This window comes from Cornus florida, unplaced genomic scaffold (genome assembly GCF_030987335.1).
Source record: "Cornus florida cultivar Cherokee Brave unplaced genomic scaffold, ASM3098733v1 CherokeeBrave_3.0.0_Hap2_Chr03, whole genome shotgun sequence".
Classification (NCBI taxonomy): Eukaryota; Viridiplantae; Streptophyta; class Magnoliopsida; order Cornales; family Cornaceae; genus Cornus; species Cornus florida.
Genome location: NW_026775573.1, coordinates 65,203,360 through 65,223,075, shown reverse-complemented (window position 1 = coordinate 65,223,075; position 19,716 = coordinate 65,203,360). Strand labels below are relative to the sequence as shown.

The window sequence follows — 19,716 nt, the reverse complement described above, 5'->3', positions numbered from 1 at the left end:
AAAGAGCGCGTCGAGATCTTCAATTTGATTGGAGCAAAAGTAGTTTTGGTGCACCCTAAAAATTTCAAATTCTAGGGTTTGGATTGGGCAAATTGGGGGTTTTTCATCTAAGTAAGGTAGGGGTTTCTAATTCCCAATTTCTTGTTCCTTTGTGAATTTTCTTTCCATAATTGTTGTCAAGCATGTCTAATTTGAATTGATTGCTTTAAAAATGATGTACTTGTTGTATTTGAAACCTATTATTATGTGTATTGATTGAATTGTATGAAAAAATGCCTAAATGTTAATTTCAATGCCCATGGTGTTTATTAGCTTGCTAGAAATTGCTATGTGGAAGCATGTTAAATTGGATAGTATATACTCCTTTATTTTCGTAGTAATGGCAAAGTATGTGACATACATTCATAGCATTGGGCACGAAGAAGGGCAAAATGATGTGATTTGAAATGAAAAAGGGCTTGGGAAAATATTTTGATAAAGTGGTTTTTATGAAAAACTCGGATACCAAGGGGGTACCGAGGGTCCGTGGCGTTAATGTAGCCTAGAGGAAACTAGTGAAATCACCCTAGCGTGGTTAAGCTATATAGGCCCCAAATGACGCCGTGGGGTTACCAAGGGTCAGGGACAATAGCCAATCCTTCTTTCGTGTCGCCAAGGGGTCACCGAGGGACGGGTTATGTTAACGGTTTGAAAAGTGATGGATTGATGGTTTTGAAAAATGGGGACTGACATCCATGGCACTGCATTCTTGGCACGACATTGTTTGTTTTGAACTTGAAAACTTGTGTTATATTCTTTCCCGGTATAGCATGACCCCCAATCTCTATTCCTATTCATTGTTTGGATTCACGAGGTCACAAGAGGTGTGTCTTAGGCACCACCTACTAAGCAAACTTTACTCACCCCTTATTTAACATTTTTCAAGACTCAGAAAGGAAATAGTAGACGCAAACCCTTCACAAGGCTAAGGAGGATTAGAGATCCATTTTTATTACCTTTTGTGTATTTGGATCCATTCTTTTATAAAGTCCCAAAACCTTAGTAAAGTGTATTCACTTTGCAAAATATGGCCGTGTATTGTAATTACAACTTCTGATGGTATTTTGGAGTAAAGTGAGACTATGTAATTATTTTATAATGAATGGGAAAATGAAGTATATTTTGATCAATTATCGATGACCTTTAATCATATAATGCTATGCTCTATTGCCGTGAATTCGGAAATTGGTTGCAAAATAGGTCCAGTGTAGGTTTGGTTTTCATTGAGCACAGTCAGGGACATTCCAGAGAGTTCAGGGGTATGGAGCCTTGTTTCGGCCGGCTAAACCTCACCATCAGTCGACCGAAACCCTAGGTTTGGCTGACTAAACCTCCTTCACCAGCCGACCGACAGACCATTTTGGAAAGTCCCGAGAGCATATTAGTTTGAGAATCATTTCAGCCGGCCGACCATGTAGGTCAGCCGACTAGTCCAACCTCATCAGCCGGCTGACCAGGGGTTATCAGCCAACTGATTCTTCCCTTTTGACTTGCACATTGACCATCTTTGTAAAATGGTGCCTTTAGAGTATTTTGGAACCGGAACAGACTCGTGTGTTAGGTTTTGACATAGGTTTGGACGGTGTTACTCCTAGTTGGCCTCAGGTTCGGGTAAAGACCCGGTTAACGGTTCGGACCTACGGGTTCGGGTCGTTACATCTAGGATCAGCTTAATACCTAGCATAAACACCTACACTAAATGAAATATCTAGCCTAGTTGCTGCCAAATATAATAAGCTACCAATCATACTCTTATAAAAGAAATGATCAACCTTGTTAGGATCAGAGTCTTTATCCAATTTGGATGAAGTACTCATAGGAGTTTGAACACGCTTTGAATCTTTCATACCAAATTGATTAGCTATCTCCTTTGCATATTTTGATTAAGATATGAAAATCCTATCATCAAGTTGTTTCACTTGGAGACCTAAAAAGAAAGTCAATTCACCAGCCATGCTCATTTCAAAAGTATTAGTCAAATCTTTAGAAAAATTATAAACAAGGTTATCACATGTAGCACCAAAAACAACATCATCCACATATATTTGAGCAACAAGAAAATCTTTTCCTTTCCTAAAAATAAACAATGTTTTATCTAATCCTCCTCTTCTGAAGCCCTTGTGCATTAAATAAGAAGTTAACTTCTCATACCATGCTCTAGGTGCTTCCTTTAAACCATAAAGAGCCTTTTTAAGATGAAACACAAAATCAGGATTATGTGGATCAATGAAACCTTTTGGTTGTTCTACATAAACTTCTTCCTACAAAATACCATTTAAAAAAGCACTTTTCACATCCATTTGAAACAATTTAATTTTTTAAAGTGACATGCAAGAGCAAAAAGAAGTCGAATAGACTCAAGTCTAGCAACAGGTGCAAAAGTCTCATCAAAATTAATTCCTTCAACTTGAGTGTATCCTTGTGCAACCAATCTAGATTTATTTCTCATCACAAGACCATGTTCATCAAGTTTATTTTTAAAGATCCATTTGGTCCCTATGATATTAATATCACTAGGTCGAGGCACTAATTCCCAAACATCATTTTTTACAAATTAAAACAATTCTTCTTGCATAGCCATAAGCCAATCAGAATTTTGAAGAGCTTCATCAACATTCTTAGGTTCAAACTGAGCCATGTGACATGAGTGTCCTATGTCATCTACAATGCATGAGTGTCCTAAATAATCATGAACTATACTTCTAGTACCATACTGATCCCATGGACCTATCACTTTGTCAACTGGATGACTTGATCGAACTCTAGAACTGCTAGATGTCAGAATATCTAAGGATGGTGCAAGAATTCCTATAGGTTCATCAGTGGTGACCTCTAATTCTTCATCCTCATCTTTTTTAACCTCTTCACCTTCTCCACCTAAATTCTCAACTCTTTATTCCTCATGAATTGTAGGTTTTTTCCTTTTTCATGCAATTTCAAAATTAGTTTTTTCTTCATCAAGTTGAGAAGAGGTTATCTTAGATTTTGTATCATCAAATACCACATTTATAGACTCCATAACCACTTTGGTTCTAAAATTAAAAACACTATAAGCCCGACCTTTTTGTGAATAACCTAAAAACACGCATTCATCACTTCTAGAGTCAAATTTTCCCAAGTATTCCCTATCTCTAATGATATAACATTTACTTTTAAGGACTCTAAAGTATTTAATAGTGGGTTTTCTATCATGCCACAATTCATATGAAGTCTTTTTAGTTCCAAGCTTAAGATAAACTCTATTTAGGATGTGGCAAGCAGTACGTATTAATTCAGTCCAAAAGTGACTTGCAATTTTATTCTCATGAAGCATGGTACGTGTCATACCTGTAATTGTCCTATTTTTCATTTCCACTACATGATTCTGTTGTGGTGTTTTAGGTGCTGAAAATTCATGCTTAATGCCATTCTTATCACAATATTCAATAAACTCCATAGGTTTGAATTCACCTCCATTATCGCTTCTAATCCGATTAATTCGATAACCCTTCTCATTTTGAATAAGTTGGCTAATAGACCTAAAATTCACAAAAGTATCAGATTTTTCTCTCAAATTGTGATACCCCCGGATTTCCGAATGCGGGTTGGCCAGGCCCACGCCCGAATACCCGAGGATATCAAAACAAATTGATAATAAACGAACACAGAGTACAAAAGAATAAAGAAGAATAAATAAAATGCTGACAAGAAACTAAAATGATAATCCAATAATAAACCTCAGAATACATTTCCATTAGTTAATAAATTCTTCCGATACAATTAATCCTCCATTAATACAACTCGGGAATCCATACTGTATGGACCCCTAGAAAAAAATCTGAACTAGAACAAGTGACAGCAATAACTGTCTACATCAGAAAACTGAAACGTAAAAGAAACTCCTATGTAGACTCCGGAATAGTGAATTAGACTAATCCCTGCTCAGCAAGAATAACCTCTACTCCTGACGAACACCTGAAAAATAATGGTGGGTCAGACCCACAAACAAGTTCTACTCTACTACAGTCCAAGCAGAGATTCGATACACGTATACATCCTAATCAATCCAACAATAACTAGTAGTTCGTATATATATATATACACACACTAAAGGAACCTCACTAGACTATAGGGTTGTCTCAACCTGAATAGTAGGCAACATGCAAAATGCACATATAGTGGGCATGAGTACCTAGACCTACCAGGGTACACAACTATACTATATCTAGCTACACATCCCTGGCGATATACGCACCCTAACCACTGATCCTGAGACTCAAGCTCATATCATGACACCATACTTATATATATATAATCTAGTAACCATCCTATCCCATATAAATTAATCCTCCATAAGTCATTCAACTTGTTCAGCTGACCTTACTTAAATATAAGTAGGACTTAACATTTTAGTTAATCCATTTCCTTATATAAAATAGGTAGGACTTAACTGATAAGTTAATCCATCCATAGAATGCCACCGTCCTATACTGTTGCATTAAACCACACAATCCAACTATTGATGTAAAAATTAAAGAAATACATAAAACATTCTAGAAATAACTATGATAATATGATATCAAGTTATCACATAATATGAATGACTTATTATTTATTTAAGCTTCCTATATCATATGTCCTACACAAACTGAATCTTATATATGATGATATTTTATTATACTGTCAAACAAGCATTGTCCATATCCAATTCATCCTACATATTTAATCTCAATTACTAAAGCATTTTAAAAGATTAAATCCATTCGTTTGTTTAAAACATTCAAATAGCAAGCATCATTATGATTGAGTGTATTTAAATTTATTTAAACCCAAACCTAGTCCCTATTTAATGTTCAGGAATTCTAGGCATGTTTCTATATTCCATCATTTTACAGATATGAAACATACATAATTCAAACATGTAAAAATTCACACCAGAAATCAAATCAAAATCATGCATTTATCAATTCATAACACAAGAACAAATATGAATCAATTTCATAAAAACCTATGTTTTAATCCAATTAAACATTCATAATTATTTAATTTTATGTGTTTAATAAATCCTGGGATTTCGTAGGCATGTACAGCAACACGAATCAAAGGGAAAGAGATAGAAGAAGAACTTGCCTTAAACTTTCGGATCGAAAGTTAAACTTCTTCTTCATTGATTTTCTCTCTACATGGTTTTTTTCCTCATTCTTCATTTTCCTCCTTCCCTCTTTAATTCTCTCTCTAGAATATATAACGTGAATATTTCTAGCCCCCTTGTACAACCTATAGCTATATATTTATAGGTTAAATAAAATAACCCTAACCCTTTTCCCAATCCAAGTCAACTTAAAAAAAAAAAAATATTAAAATATTAAAAAGGTAAGTAAAATGTGTTACGTATATAATTTATGTATATCTTTATTAAATAAATAAATTATACACATCCCATTATTTATTAATAGATTATCCAATAATATTTAAGTTACCATAATATTATAAAGTAACTTAAAACATAACACGTATCAAATCTATGTATATTTTTATTATTTAAATATAAAACATATATATAAGATTAAATATTACTACCCAAGTTACCATAAAAGTAATTAATAAATTATTTTCCTTTTTATATATATTAAAAAGGTAAGTAAAATATGTTACGTATATAATTTATGTATATATTTATTAAATAAATAAATTATACACATTTCATTATTTATTAATGGATTATCCAATAATACTTAAGTTACCATAATATTATAAAGTAACTTAAAATATAACACGTATCAAATCTATGTATATTTTTATTATTTAAATATAAAACATATATATCAGATTAAATATTACTAACCAAGTTACCATAAAAGTAATTAATAAATTACTTTCCTTTTTATTAATGTATATAATATAAATCTATATATGTACATACACAACTATCCATGGGTAATAATCCACACACATCCAACCTCATATCCAAGTAGTCCATTGGACCCAATTGGTTGGCCCATTACTACTAACCATAACCATAAAAGAAAAATAAAATAAAACAATAAAAGAAAAGAAAACATTTAATTTACAATTAATCAAAACACCATTTACGCACATAATCTAATTAAACAATTAACACATAAACAAATATAAATAATACATAGACACATAATCAAATAATCAAGAAATACCTAATTCAATTAAAGACATAAGTAATTAGTTAAATAATCAATTAAATACAATTAAAACAAATAAATAAATACCGAGACTATCCTTTTAAAATTAGGGTATTACATTCTTCCCCCTTAACAAAAGGAATTCCGTCCTCGGAATTCGCCCTTACTTTCTTTTATTATGCTTAGAAACTGTGAGCGAAATACATCCTCATATTCCTAAGTAGATGCAACCTCACTATAAGGGCTCCACTTAACTCCAATATACCAAGTACTATACAGGGTTCCTATATTTTAAAAAAACACAATAATCATACGATGCGTATGTTGTATCAACGTAATCCTCCTATGTCGACAAGAAAATGATTTACATACCTCCAAGTGTCATAGAATATACGCACAAACTCCTATGCACCCAACGGTAATAATTTGGTAACGCTAATTCAGAGGCAACTGCCTCAATTGCGAAACACGATCCTCTAAAAGTCAATATAATAAGTAAAATTGACATTTCTCCAAAAATCGCCGTTCTTCCTACATGGAAAACAAAACGAGCAAACTACTCCCTGATAGAAAAACTCTAGTATACGAGTTCAACTATTTACAACATCTCACTGTCGCCTCCCAACTGCACGCAGTTCAGTACGAAGGGAAGTATCTCTTTTCGACATATTTTTAAATGAAGTCAAGGTCTGATTGTACAACCCTTACTTTCATTTCCAACCAACAAATGAGAGGTATGCATTGTGAAAGATACAAAACCTCCAAAGTTGTCACACTAACCACCTTGTGCCAACAATATCACAGATAAAATTCTGACAAGTGAAGTAAACACTTCCAATTGTCCATGAAAATCTAGGATATACGCCTCAAACATATCCTTTATGGTCTAATTTAATCTCTCGATTAATTACTCCGTCTATTGATATGAAGTAGAGCTGCTGCTCCAAAATCTTCATAAAGCTCCTTCGAAATAGTACTTTGCATCCACTAATATGGATATCCACATGTTATAATACCACTATCACTGAACTATAGAACTACTATAAAGTTCTAAAATAAGCATCACTCAAATTTATGTCCTCAAGCGATCTTTCTCACTCCACCACTCGGATTTCATATGGAAAATTAAAATTTCAAATCAATGTCGATCCTTCCCACGGACTGTCACTCCTATTTAATTCAACTTCCATATTTGTTGTAGGAAGTGGCTAAAGATTCCTACGATATCTAATGATCAGCTTTCCACCTTTGTAGCAGGTGTTACACTTAGGGCAATTATATATGCATCCTTATCTGTATCTATTCACCAAAACCGACATTTGATGTCATGATGTACCTTCTAACCATCTGAGCACACCGAGAAAAATTATAAACTTTCCAGCTCAGTCGCCCGATTGTCATATCACTATTTACAGAAACTTCTAAATCCTCCTCGAGTACCTTAAACTCCATCTGAGTAAGGTAATACCGTCTCTAAGGTCAACTCCAATATTTAAAGTTGACATTCTCAACTATCGTAGTAATAACAAGTGTTATTATTACACTTGCTATAAATGCATCTGATAACTCAACAACTAATCGAAAGATTTAAATATTCTATCGTTTGTTGAGAGCATCCATTTACATCATTGCTTCCACCAGACGGAACTTGATATAAAGTGTGAATCACCACTGTAATCTATCTAAACCGTCTCGTGATCCATTCTATTCCTATGAACTGAAGTCCTACCAATTTGAAATAAACAAGAATCAAGCTGACCTAATGTATCAGTCAACTAATATCCCATCCAGAATCCTGACCCCTTGTGTAAAATTAGAAATCTCGCAACTAAATCCGTAAAATGCTCTCTCATTTCCACTTTAGTATAGGAAATGGCTGCAAATGATCTAGTGATCTTTGATGGTCCATCTTTACTATCTAATAAATATTAGACGTGGAGATAAATCACTATGTCCTTTCTCTTGCCTATCGTGAAGCATTATGTTTCCACCAAGATGATGAACTAAAAGTTGTGAAACTCAGTCCGTGCATCCTCCATCCAATTTGTCTATAGAAAGTACCGTTAGTCTGGTACCACCAGCTTTCGTCTGTACCCAACGTTTAAATTGGAGCATCTTCAAAAGCGAATTATGTAACTAAATCTATCCACCACTGATCCGTGATAAAACTTGCCGATATTGAAAATCAATTGGTAATTATATTTATCAATAGTCAACTATGACTTTAACTTAACAAAAGTCAACAAACTATAACATTTCCATACATACCATGCACCTCATCTTTATATAAGTGTTTGTTCTCACCATCTTGTCTTTGACACACCCTGCTTCTTTAAGACAAGTTAATGATAATCCGACTTCTTTGTCTAACTTCAAAAGAATATGAAATCTTTCCATCCTCTACATAAGTCATTAATTTCCTTGCAATAGCTAATTGTTGCAAATTGTGACTAAAAAAAATAATAATTCCATATTATTTATGGAAATGAAGAGACTTAGTTTCCTCCTCCTTGTGCAACACCGGCAAATTCCTCCTAATGACAAACCCTCTTGAATAAATTCTTGATTAAGAATTTACTGATGAATATTTATTCAGTCTCCTATCCTCACTCGGTGTCATTCCAATAAGTACTTAATCCAATACTAAATCCTCCTTCCGACTTGGTAACAACTTCTGAAATTTTCAAGAAGATGTTCAGCAAATCCTGCATCTTAGATTAATCATCGTGACATTACAATGATCTTTATTTACCACCATCTCACGCATCCCAAAATATTAACAACCACCATTATCATGGCGTTGTAATATGACACAAATCCATACCTAGAGTAAAGTAAATCAAACTAATCATACTAGATTATTTGACTCACAGTGATGGTTTAACTATCCCATCCCAAACAATATACTAGAATGACGCATGTCCAGGTCTAATTGATTGGCTAGAATTATGAGTATCTACCATATCCTACGATCGCATGCTCATAAATCTAGCGTAAATAATGTTATTACTCCATATTATTAAAACAATAATTGGTTGATCACACACTTATGTCCCTAACTAAACCACATACCAAATCCCGAGTAATTAACAAAAATAATTAAAAAAAAAAAAAAAACACGTATGATAAACACAATAAAACAAAATATATTCCTACTTAAGACATCGTTCTTTCTAGAAAAGAAAGTCTCCTTTGAAATCAACCTTACCAAATTGTTTCACAATCTCTTTTTATAGTTTCGTAAATATACATCCAACCTCGAAACATATCCTTTAAAACATAGCTTAAAAACATAAATGTTTGCCTAAGCAAATATCAATGGCTTAACCCTCATCCTTCTTATATGCGGAATGTAAACTGTCTAACTTGGCTTTTTAAAGCGAATTAGAACGTCACAACATAATACTAATGCCTTCTTGTATGTGATTTAAAAATTATGTATTTCATTCTGATAAGAACACATCCAATCCCCAAACTCCTGAACAATACTTCTTATATACCTTTTTAGAGATGATAAGAAAACTTAATTATTTGTAAATTGATCAACCCCAATTCTACTAATAACATTCGCTATACTACTAGTAATTCATATCACCTCGCGCGATCATCTATCTTCAAGATTTAGTACATTCTCTATTGGATACACATAAATCTCCTCCATTAGGATCCTCTTCGGCTTCCACTCCTCGTTTGTCTCCTTTTTAAGATCTACTGAAGTCGTGTTGGCCCCGATATGCGGCGACCTATCATGTACACCTAAATCCTTCCTTGGCTTATACTTTTAAAGTTATGCCAAACGAACCAAAATCATCGATCCCTAACTCTGCCTTCTGGTAACGAAATCGATAACGTACTCCTTCGGGTCTTTATCGCTTTCGCCTTAAACCCATCCTTTTCCTAGTGCCAACCATTCCATAACTACAGAATATGATTGACATCAGCTCCTCCTAACAAACCGTAAATAGAGTACAACGAATCCTAATATGGGCTCTAAGTTTTAAGATACGCAACGCAGAAGTCACATAACGAAAGACACTCCTAAAAACACTTGAACCTGGAGTGCTCTGATACCAACTGTGATACCCCCGGATTTCCAAATGCGGGTTGGCCAGGCCCACACCCAAATACCCGAGGATATCAAAACAAATTGATAATAAACGAACACAGAGTACAAAAGAATAAAGAAGAATAAATAAAATGCTGACAAAAAACTAAAATGATAATCCAATAATAAACCTCATAATATATTTCCATTAGTTAATAAACTCTTCTGATACAATTAATCCTCCATTAATACAACTCGAAAATCCATACTATATGGACCCCTAGAAAAAAATCTAAAATAGAACAAGTGATAGCAATAACTGTCTACATCAGAAAACTGAAACGTAAAAGAAACTCCTATATAGACTCCGGAAGAGTGACTTAGACTGATCCTTGCTCAGCACAAATAACCTCTACTCTTGACGAATACCTGAAAAATGATGGTGGGTCAGGCCTACAAATAAGTTCTACTCTACTACAGTCCAAGCAGAGATTCGATACACGTATACATCCTAATCAATCCAACAATAACTAGTAGTTCGTATATATATATATACACACACTAAAGGAACCTCACTAGACTATAGGATTGTCTCAACCTGAATAGTAGGCAAAATGCAAAACGCACATATAGTGGGCATAGTACCTAGACCTACCAGGGTACACAACTACACTATATCTAGCTACACATCCCTGGCGATTTACGCACCCTAACCACTGATCGTGAGACTCAAGCTCATATCATGACACCATACTTATATATATATAATCTAGTAACCATCCTATCCAGTATAAATTAATCCTCCATAAGTCATTCAACTTGTTCAGCTAACCTGACTTGAATATAAGTAGGACTTAACATTTTAGTTAATTTATTCCCTTATATAAGATAGGTAGGACTTAACTGATAAGTTAATCCATCCCTAGAATGCCACCGTCCTATATTGGTGCATTAAACCACACAATCCAACAATTGATGTAACAATTAAAGAAATACATAAAACATTCCAGAAATAACTATGATAATATGATATCAAGTTATCACATAATATGAATGACTTATTATTTATTTAAGCCTCCTATATCATATGTCCTACACAAACTGAATCTTATACATGATGATATTTTATTATACCGTCAAACAAGCATTCTCCATCTCCAATTCATCCAACATATTTAATCTCAATTGCTAAAGCATTTTAAAAGATTAAATCCATTCGTTTGTTTAAAATATTCAAATAGCAAGCATCATTATGATTGAGTGTATTTAAATTTATTTAAACCCAAACCTAGTCCTTATTTAATGTTCAGGAATCCTAGGCATGTTTCTACGTTCCATCATTTCACAGATATGAAAAATACATAATTCAAACATGTAAAAATTCACACCAGAAATCAAATCAAAATCATGCATTTATCAATTCATAACACAAGAACAAATATGAACCAATTTCATAAAAACCTATGTTTTAATCCAATTAAACATGCATAATTATTTAATTTGATGTGTTTAATAAATCCTGGAATTTCCTAGGCATGTACAGAAACACAAATCAAAGGGAAAGAGATAGAAGAAAAACTTGCCTTAAACTTTCGGATCGAAAGTTTAACTTCTTCTTCATTGATCTTCTCTCTACAGGGTTTTTTTTCCTTCTTCCTACTTTTTCCTCATTCCCTCTTTAACTCTCTCTCTCTAGAATATATCACGTGAATATTTCTAGCCCCTTTTTATAACCTATAGCTATATATTTATAGGTTAAATAAAATAACCCTAACCCTTTTCCCAATCCAAGTCAACTTAAAAAAAATAAATATTAAAATATTAAAAAATAAGTAAAATATGTTACGTATATAATTTATGTATATCTTTATTAAATAAATAAATTATACACATCCCATTATTTATTAATGGATTATCCAATAATATTTAAGTTACCATAATATTATAAAGTAACTTAAAACATAACACGTATCAAATCTATGTATATTTTTATTATTTAAATATAAAACATATACATAAGATTAAATATTACTATCCAAGTTACTATAAAAGTAATTAATAAATTACTTTCCCTTTTATATATATTAAAAAGGTAAGTAAAATATGCTACGTATATAATTTATGTATATATTTATTAAATAAATAAATTATACACATTCCATTATTTATTAATGGATTATCCAATAATACTTAAGTTACCATAATATTATAAAGTAACTTAAAACATAACACGTATTAAATCTATGTATTTTTATTATTTAAATATAAAACATATATATCAGATTAAATATTACTACCCAAGTTACCATAAAAGTAATTAATAAATTACTTTCCTTTTCATATATGTATATAATATATATCTATATATATACATACACAACTATCCATGGGTAATAATCCACACACATCCAATCTCCTATCCAAGTAGTTCATGGGACCTAATTGGTTGGCCCATTACTACTAACCATAACCATAAAAATAAAATAAAATAAAATAATAAAAGAAAAGAAAATATTTAATTTATAATTAATCAAAACACCATTTAAGTACATAATCTAATTAAACAATTAACACAAAGACAAATATAAATAATACATAGACACATAATCAAATAATGAAGAAATACCTAATTCAATTAAACACATAAGTAATTAGACAAATAATCAATTAAATAATTAACAATACAATTAAAATAAATAAATAAATACCGAAACTATCCTTTTAAAATTAGGGGTATTACACAAATATGCAACAAAAGTAAATCTAGAAAAATCATCAACCATAAGAAGCATATATCTTCTTCCTCCAATGCTATCAGGTGTCATACTACCCATCAAATCCATTTGAATCAATTCTAAAAGTCGAGAAATGACTTTATGAATAAGTCTCTTATGTGACACTCTAGTTTGTTTTTCTAATTAACATGGACCACATATTTCATTCTTAGGCATCTTCAATTTAGGCAAACCTCGAACAAGATCATTATTAAACAAATTTACTAAATCATTAAAATTCACATGTCCAAGTCTTTTATGCCATAAAACTGCCTCATCAGTAACTGCAGAAAAACACATTAGTGAAGGATCTGAAAATACAACATAGCAATTATTATAAGTTCTAGTTCCTTTCAAGTTGCATTCACCTTTTTCATTTGTTACAAAACACCCTTATTGAGTAAAATTGACTTGAAACTCCTCATCACAGATTTGACTAATACTCAACAGATTAGCAGCTAAACCTTTAACATATAAAACATTATTTAACTCCCTAATTCGTGAAAATTTGATCTTACCTTTACCACTTACAGTAGAAGCATTACCATCACCAAAAGTAACAATACCAACCGAGCATTTCTTAAAAGTGGTAAACAATGTTCTATCCTCTGTCATATGCTTAGAGAAACCACTATCAAAGTACCAACCACATGGACCAAGTGCTCTAAGTGCTATGTGCATGGCAAGGCATTTAAAATTCTCTTTCTTTACCCAAACAATTTTAGATTCATTATGCAATGACTTCCCTATTGTTCTAGGCAAAGTGTCACAAAGCTCAACAGTACATCCTAATCCTCTTCTTTCTCAAATTTGAACTCTCTAGATTTTTCAATTTCTTTCCTAGTTTAATTTTTCTTTTCCGACACTTATACTTGATATGCCCTTTTTCACCACAAAAATGATATGTTAAAATAAGTTTAGGAGAATTAGAAATAACACAAGGTTTAGTTTCAACTTTCACAAAAACATCTTTAGATTTCTGAAAATACAAATCCTTAAAATTTGATGTCAAATCTTTGTTACTCCTAACATTCTCAACCACTCATTTCAACTTATCAATTTTGAAAGTATCAATATCAACTTTTTGAAAATACTGTTTTGATTTAACAAATTAATTACTCAAATTATCAATTTTAAGTTCCAGTGATTTATTAAACAAATTTACTTTCTTCAGCTCCGTTTCCAAAAAATCAATTTTATAAAGAAGATTTAAATTCTTATAGCCAATTTCTTCCAAATTCTTATTAGTGACAGAAACTTCTAACTTATAAATATCTCTATTAAGTTCCACAAGATTCAATTTTTCTAACAAATTTTCAAAATCCTTTTTAAATTTAAACCTCTCAATTTGCATGCTTATGACAGAATCAAAAATAGGAGGTAAAACATCAACAGATGAATTTTTAAACATGATGCAAAAATCAACAATAAATCAAAAAATATGATCTACTCTGTATATCGAGTAACCCACTCTGACACCAAATTGTGAAAATAGAGTTACGTAGGGTGCGAAAACAGTTAATTGATTTTAATTGTTATTAACTCATTTAATGACCTAGATCTGATTATTAGGTTAACTTGCTCAATTTATGATTGATTAAATTATATGTTCAATTTAAACATCCACAATCACAAATATAAATACTGTAATGTAAAGCAAGTAAAGATTTACAGAGATTGTACCAGGATTTTTAGTAAGGAAACCTTAGTTGATAAAATACGTCAACTGTTTGCATGGGAAAAATCTCGTGGACTATTTAGTACAAAGTAAACTGATCCACTATGTTTGAAACAAAGTATAATGAACTTTGACTCTGGCTTACACCCTATCGTTCTACCAAACATAAATTGTTGACAATCCTCTGGCTTTCCGACTCCCCATCCAATAGTAACTTGACCTCAAGCTTATGCTTGATATTTGTACAAGAGTAGCAGGTAGATCAGACAACACTCCTCGAATGCTCTAACCATTTCAAAGTGTGATCACTTTTACTTCTTGTTTTTCAATATCTGAACTTGATGTAAAAGAATTAAATCTTGCTCTTCATACGTAATATCTTAATCTTCAATATAGCTCCAATTCTGATGCGATAGTGAACAACACTACTAAATTACTAATGAATATATGTGTATGCTCTCATAAATAAATTCAGAACAATCAGATTTTCTGAATTTTCTCTCTCTAAAAGGCTTTATCAAAATATAGAATTGATTTTCCCTAAAGCCATGAATAAACCTAGAAGACTAACAAGGTTTATATAGAGTTTCTAAAGTCCTAATCCCTCTGAAAATGTGAATAATTTTGTGCATAGGACTTGGAAAGAAGTTGGGATCAAAAAGGAAACATTCAGCAAAAAGGAAACTAAAATCCAAGTGCTACTAGGAGACTTTGAACTGGTTCAGAGGGGCTGAACCGGTTTAAAGTGTGGGCGGGTTCTGGTTATTGTTCTTACTGCCATGTCATTCTTAGCCATCTGTTTTGATTCAACTTGTCATTGTCTTAGGATTCTCTCGGTGATTGACATTGGGTTAATATGCCAATTCGTTTGGGGAGTGTTACTTAGTTCTTCATTTTTGCATTCCTTCGGAAGACCTTTAGGCTTTTGAAGTTGTCTTTTCGCACCTTATGGTTTGTCCCTTGGTTTGATCTTGTTCGGTTCTTTTTTGTCTGTTCTGGATTTCAGGGACAAAATCCATTTAAGGAGGGTAGGTTGTAATGACTCTGTCATTTTTCCTTCATTTCCTTTTTCTCAGATTTTCATGGATATTTTTTTTCCGTTGATCTTTTACTTTCTGTGTTCAGTTTCTCATCACTTAGTGTCGTCTTGAGTGCTCTGGAATGGTTTCCGAGACTCTTTCCTTTGGATTGACAACTTCCTTTAAGGACCGCGTCATTTCCACATTTTCATTTTTTTGATACTATTCATTTTTCGTCCTTTTCCCTATTTTGTCTTTTTCTCATTTGTCACTTTTTGACACAACCTCACTTTTTGTGTTCGGAGTTGGTTTTTGACTTCAAGTACCTTCATTCTAAGTGGTTTCCACGAAATACGTATCTTTACTTTTGCAGAAAAGTACTCTGATTACTCCCGGTGTCCATAAGGACATGGATGCACAATTCTTCAGAAACTTTTTCCTTTCTTGGGGTATTTTTCGTAAATATCTTTTGAAGATATTTTATTTCAGGGGTTTTCAAGAAAATATTTTTGGAAGATATTTTCATTCTAGGTCATTGTGTAGTTTTTAAGCTATTGCTAAATGCCCTGTTTTGAGCCTGGATCCTCGTATGAGATTCATTTTCACTTTTTGTCAAGTCGTGTACTCTTAGAATTTCCTTCTGATCGTTTTCCTTCAGTTTCAGGATTTCTGACCCCGGTTGCCGCCAAACTTGTTCGGGGCATATCTTTTTGCTCGGGACTCGATTTTCAATGCCATTTTTTCCATTATTCATCTTTTCTTATTTTGGTTCTCTTTTGTTCACGGAGTTTTGCCGTTTGAGCTCGTCTGCTCAAATTTCACTTTTCTGAACCCGACAGGGCCCGTTCGGGGCACATTTTGAGTTTTTCTATAAATAGGGGGTCTTAAAAGAAAAAATCAAAATTTTCTCTCTCTCTTTCCCTTCTCTTGGCCGGATTCCATGGCAGCCATTGGCTACCACCTTCTCTCTCCTCTTTTGAGCTTTTTCTCTTTAGTGAAACGCCGTAGTGCCTTAGTGTTTTATGTTCGCCTTGGCGAGGCCTTCGATTCCACTGATTGGAATCTCGTTGTGGCCATTTTTTGAGTTCAGGTTTGAAGTCAAGTTGTGATTTTGATAGGGCTTCCTTAGAGTTAATGATCATCGTGTTGTCCCTGACAAAACCACGAAGTATCGTCGGATTCGGAGCGGTTTCATTTTGGTGGCTTTTGAGATTTTCATCTCAAATTGAGGTAGGGGGTGTCTTAGCTTTATATTAATGTTGTATTAATATTTTAGAAGTTTATATAACTTGTATGCATGCTTTGGTTTAAGTTCTAGAATTTAATTTAATTATTTTCTATGGTTAAGATTTAATTCTCATGGCGATATACAATTTAGAATTAAATTGTAGCATGCTATAAAATTTGGCTTTGGTATGTTTGTTAACATATATTAAATTGGGATTATTTGAATAAGAATTGCACTTTTTATTTAATAATTTCTTTTTGTGAAATTTTAATTCTCATGGACGTACCTTGCATGAAATTAACTTTTGATATGCTTTTAAATTAAGTCTTGACATGTTCTTTAACATACTTTAATTTGAAAGCATTTGGATGAGTATGAAAATCTAGAGATTTTAATTAAAAGGATTAATTAAAATCTATTTAATGGTTCCATTGGCTTAATTAAGTTTTTAACTTTATATTTGGGATGACTAGGACTTGCATACTAGCATATATTAATTTGGACCATTTGATGTTATTTTAGAAATTAGAGATTTGATTATCATGATTTAATTAAATTTCATTTTTTTATTTCAACAGCCTAATTAAGTTTTTGAATTGATATATGTAATGATCAAGCTATGTTGTATAACATGTGTTAATTAGGGATCATTGATTGGGATTTGAAAATTAGAGAAATTAATAAATTAATTTAATTAATTTCTGTTTCTATTACATTACTGATTTAATCATGTATTGATATTGGTAGTATGTTTAAAGCATAATTTTAGACTTGTAATGGATTCATAAGCTTATGTTTTAAATGTTAAATTATATTGTTATAGCGTGTAACGAATCGCACACTGAAGATTCGACATGTGATATTGTTATAGCGTGTAACAAATCGCACTCTTAAGATTCGACATTGTCATCCTGTAGTAGTTGTGGATTTAGAGTATGTATTATGTGGTTTCAACCTACTTGTGCATGGAATTTAGTTTCGTGCTTTATATATATTTCGTATATAAGTTGTTAACTTATTTATTTTGGAGTCACCTGGGACATTGTTACTGAGATATGGTTAGAGTTTGGCTCTAGTACGGGAGGTATGAGTTCTCCCTATTTTAAAATGCGCACTAGGGTGGTATTCATAGCGGGTTAGTGCCTAGAATAACCGTTTAGGTCTCAGCTTTATCTGAGATTTGATGTTCAAGTCTTTCACTATTTGTTTTCGCATTCAATTCCATGTTGACTACCAATGTTTAATTGTGTTTGGCTATTGGCGATTTAATGTTGTTAAGTACATTCAGGCATTATGATTTCTAATGAATCATTGTAGGTTTTGATGTTGTTAAGTACATTCAGGTATTGTGATTTTAAAGAATCATTGCAAATTTTGATGTTGTTAGGTACATCTATGCTATATTTTTCAAATGCAACTTAGGGATGATCCTATAGATTCATTTGGAACATAGACGTTAGGTGGCATGACCCACTTTAGCTGTTTTTGCATTTTAGATTTCAAGTTGATGACTTTGAAAATCTATATCTTGTTGCTTTGTATAGTATGAACTTATGTTGTCAGGAATTGCATGAATGATGTGATTTATACTAGAAATGATCTAAGGTTGCTTTGGATGCTCCCTGAGTCTCACCTTTGACATAGATGTTAGGTGGCATAACCCTTTTGTATTGTTTCACATTAATGTGATAATTTTGTAAAACGTTAGGTCTTTACATGCTCATCTCCTATAAGTAGCTTTATGTTACTCACCCCAAAGTTACCAGGGATATTTTTTAGGTACATCAAGGTTGAGATTCTTATTATGCTTGGGAGATTAGTGGACTTGAAGGTTCCATTTTTGTGAAGGTTGGCTTGAAATGCCATTTGTAACCTTATTTGTCAAATGTGTATATTTGATTTTAAACTTGTAACGTGTGCCTAAGCACACTTTTTGATTCTCAGTTTATGTATATGATATGTGGCCAAGGGCCAAACTTCTTTTGAAATTTCATAAATGTCATGGATGTTAAATTGTCTTTAATGAGAAAAGTATGAAAACTAAGATTTTCACATGTCTATTTTGCACCGGAGTATGCGTTGTATATGAAATTCATCCTGTAGCACTCATTTGATATGTATGAGGTGTGGCCAAGGGCCAAACACCATTTTGATTTCATTTTTATGCCATGGTGTTGTAATTCACCCTTGTTAGGCAACTTTATGAAAAATTGAGGTTTGGGAGGTCATATTTTGCATTGGGGTTATTTTGAGGCCGTAGGCCATTGTAGCGCATCTAAAATTTCATTTTTCGTATGTGTGCATGATCATACTTCACAAAACTCTTAAGTTGTAACTTTTGACCTATTTTTGGAATGATTTATAAATTTTATGCAAAAGTTCATGCATTGTGTAAGTTTCAAGTTCTCTTTTGATTTAGTATGTTGTGTATGTTAGAGTCAGGCTAGGAAATGTTTTTAAACTTGTTTTGGATTAATTAGAATACATGCATAGTGTAACGACCCAGTCATTTGCCTCCCTTTCCTTTTTCCTGAAATTTTACGAATGAATTTTTTTTCGTTTAATTTTCTTTTCTGAGCTCTGTTTCGTGTCGCTTAGTGTCATCTCGAGTGCTCGAAATTGGTTTCTGAGACTCTTTCATGTGAATTGACAACTTTCTTTGAGGACCGAGTCATTTTCGCATTTTCACTTTTCGGACACTATGCGTCTTTTGTCCTTTTCCCTGTTTCGTCTTTTTCCCTATTCTGTCTTTTCCCCGTTTGTCAAATTGTTGTCACAACCTCACTTCTTATGCTC

The 19,716-nt window shown here is 32.6% G+C and overlaps 1 pseudogene; it reads right to left on the bottom strand.

The window, feature by feature from the left end:
• Positions 1-2,593: 2,593 nt before the first annotated feature.
• The window catches only part of LOC132301695 (TMV resistance protein N-like), a 62,105-nt pseudogene continuing 44,982 nt past the window's right edge, over positions 2,594-19,716 (bottom strand).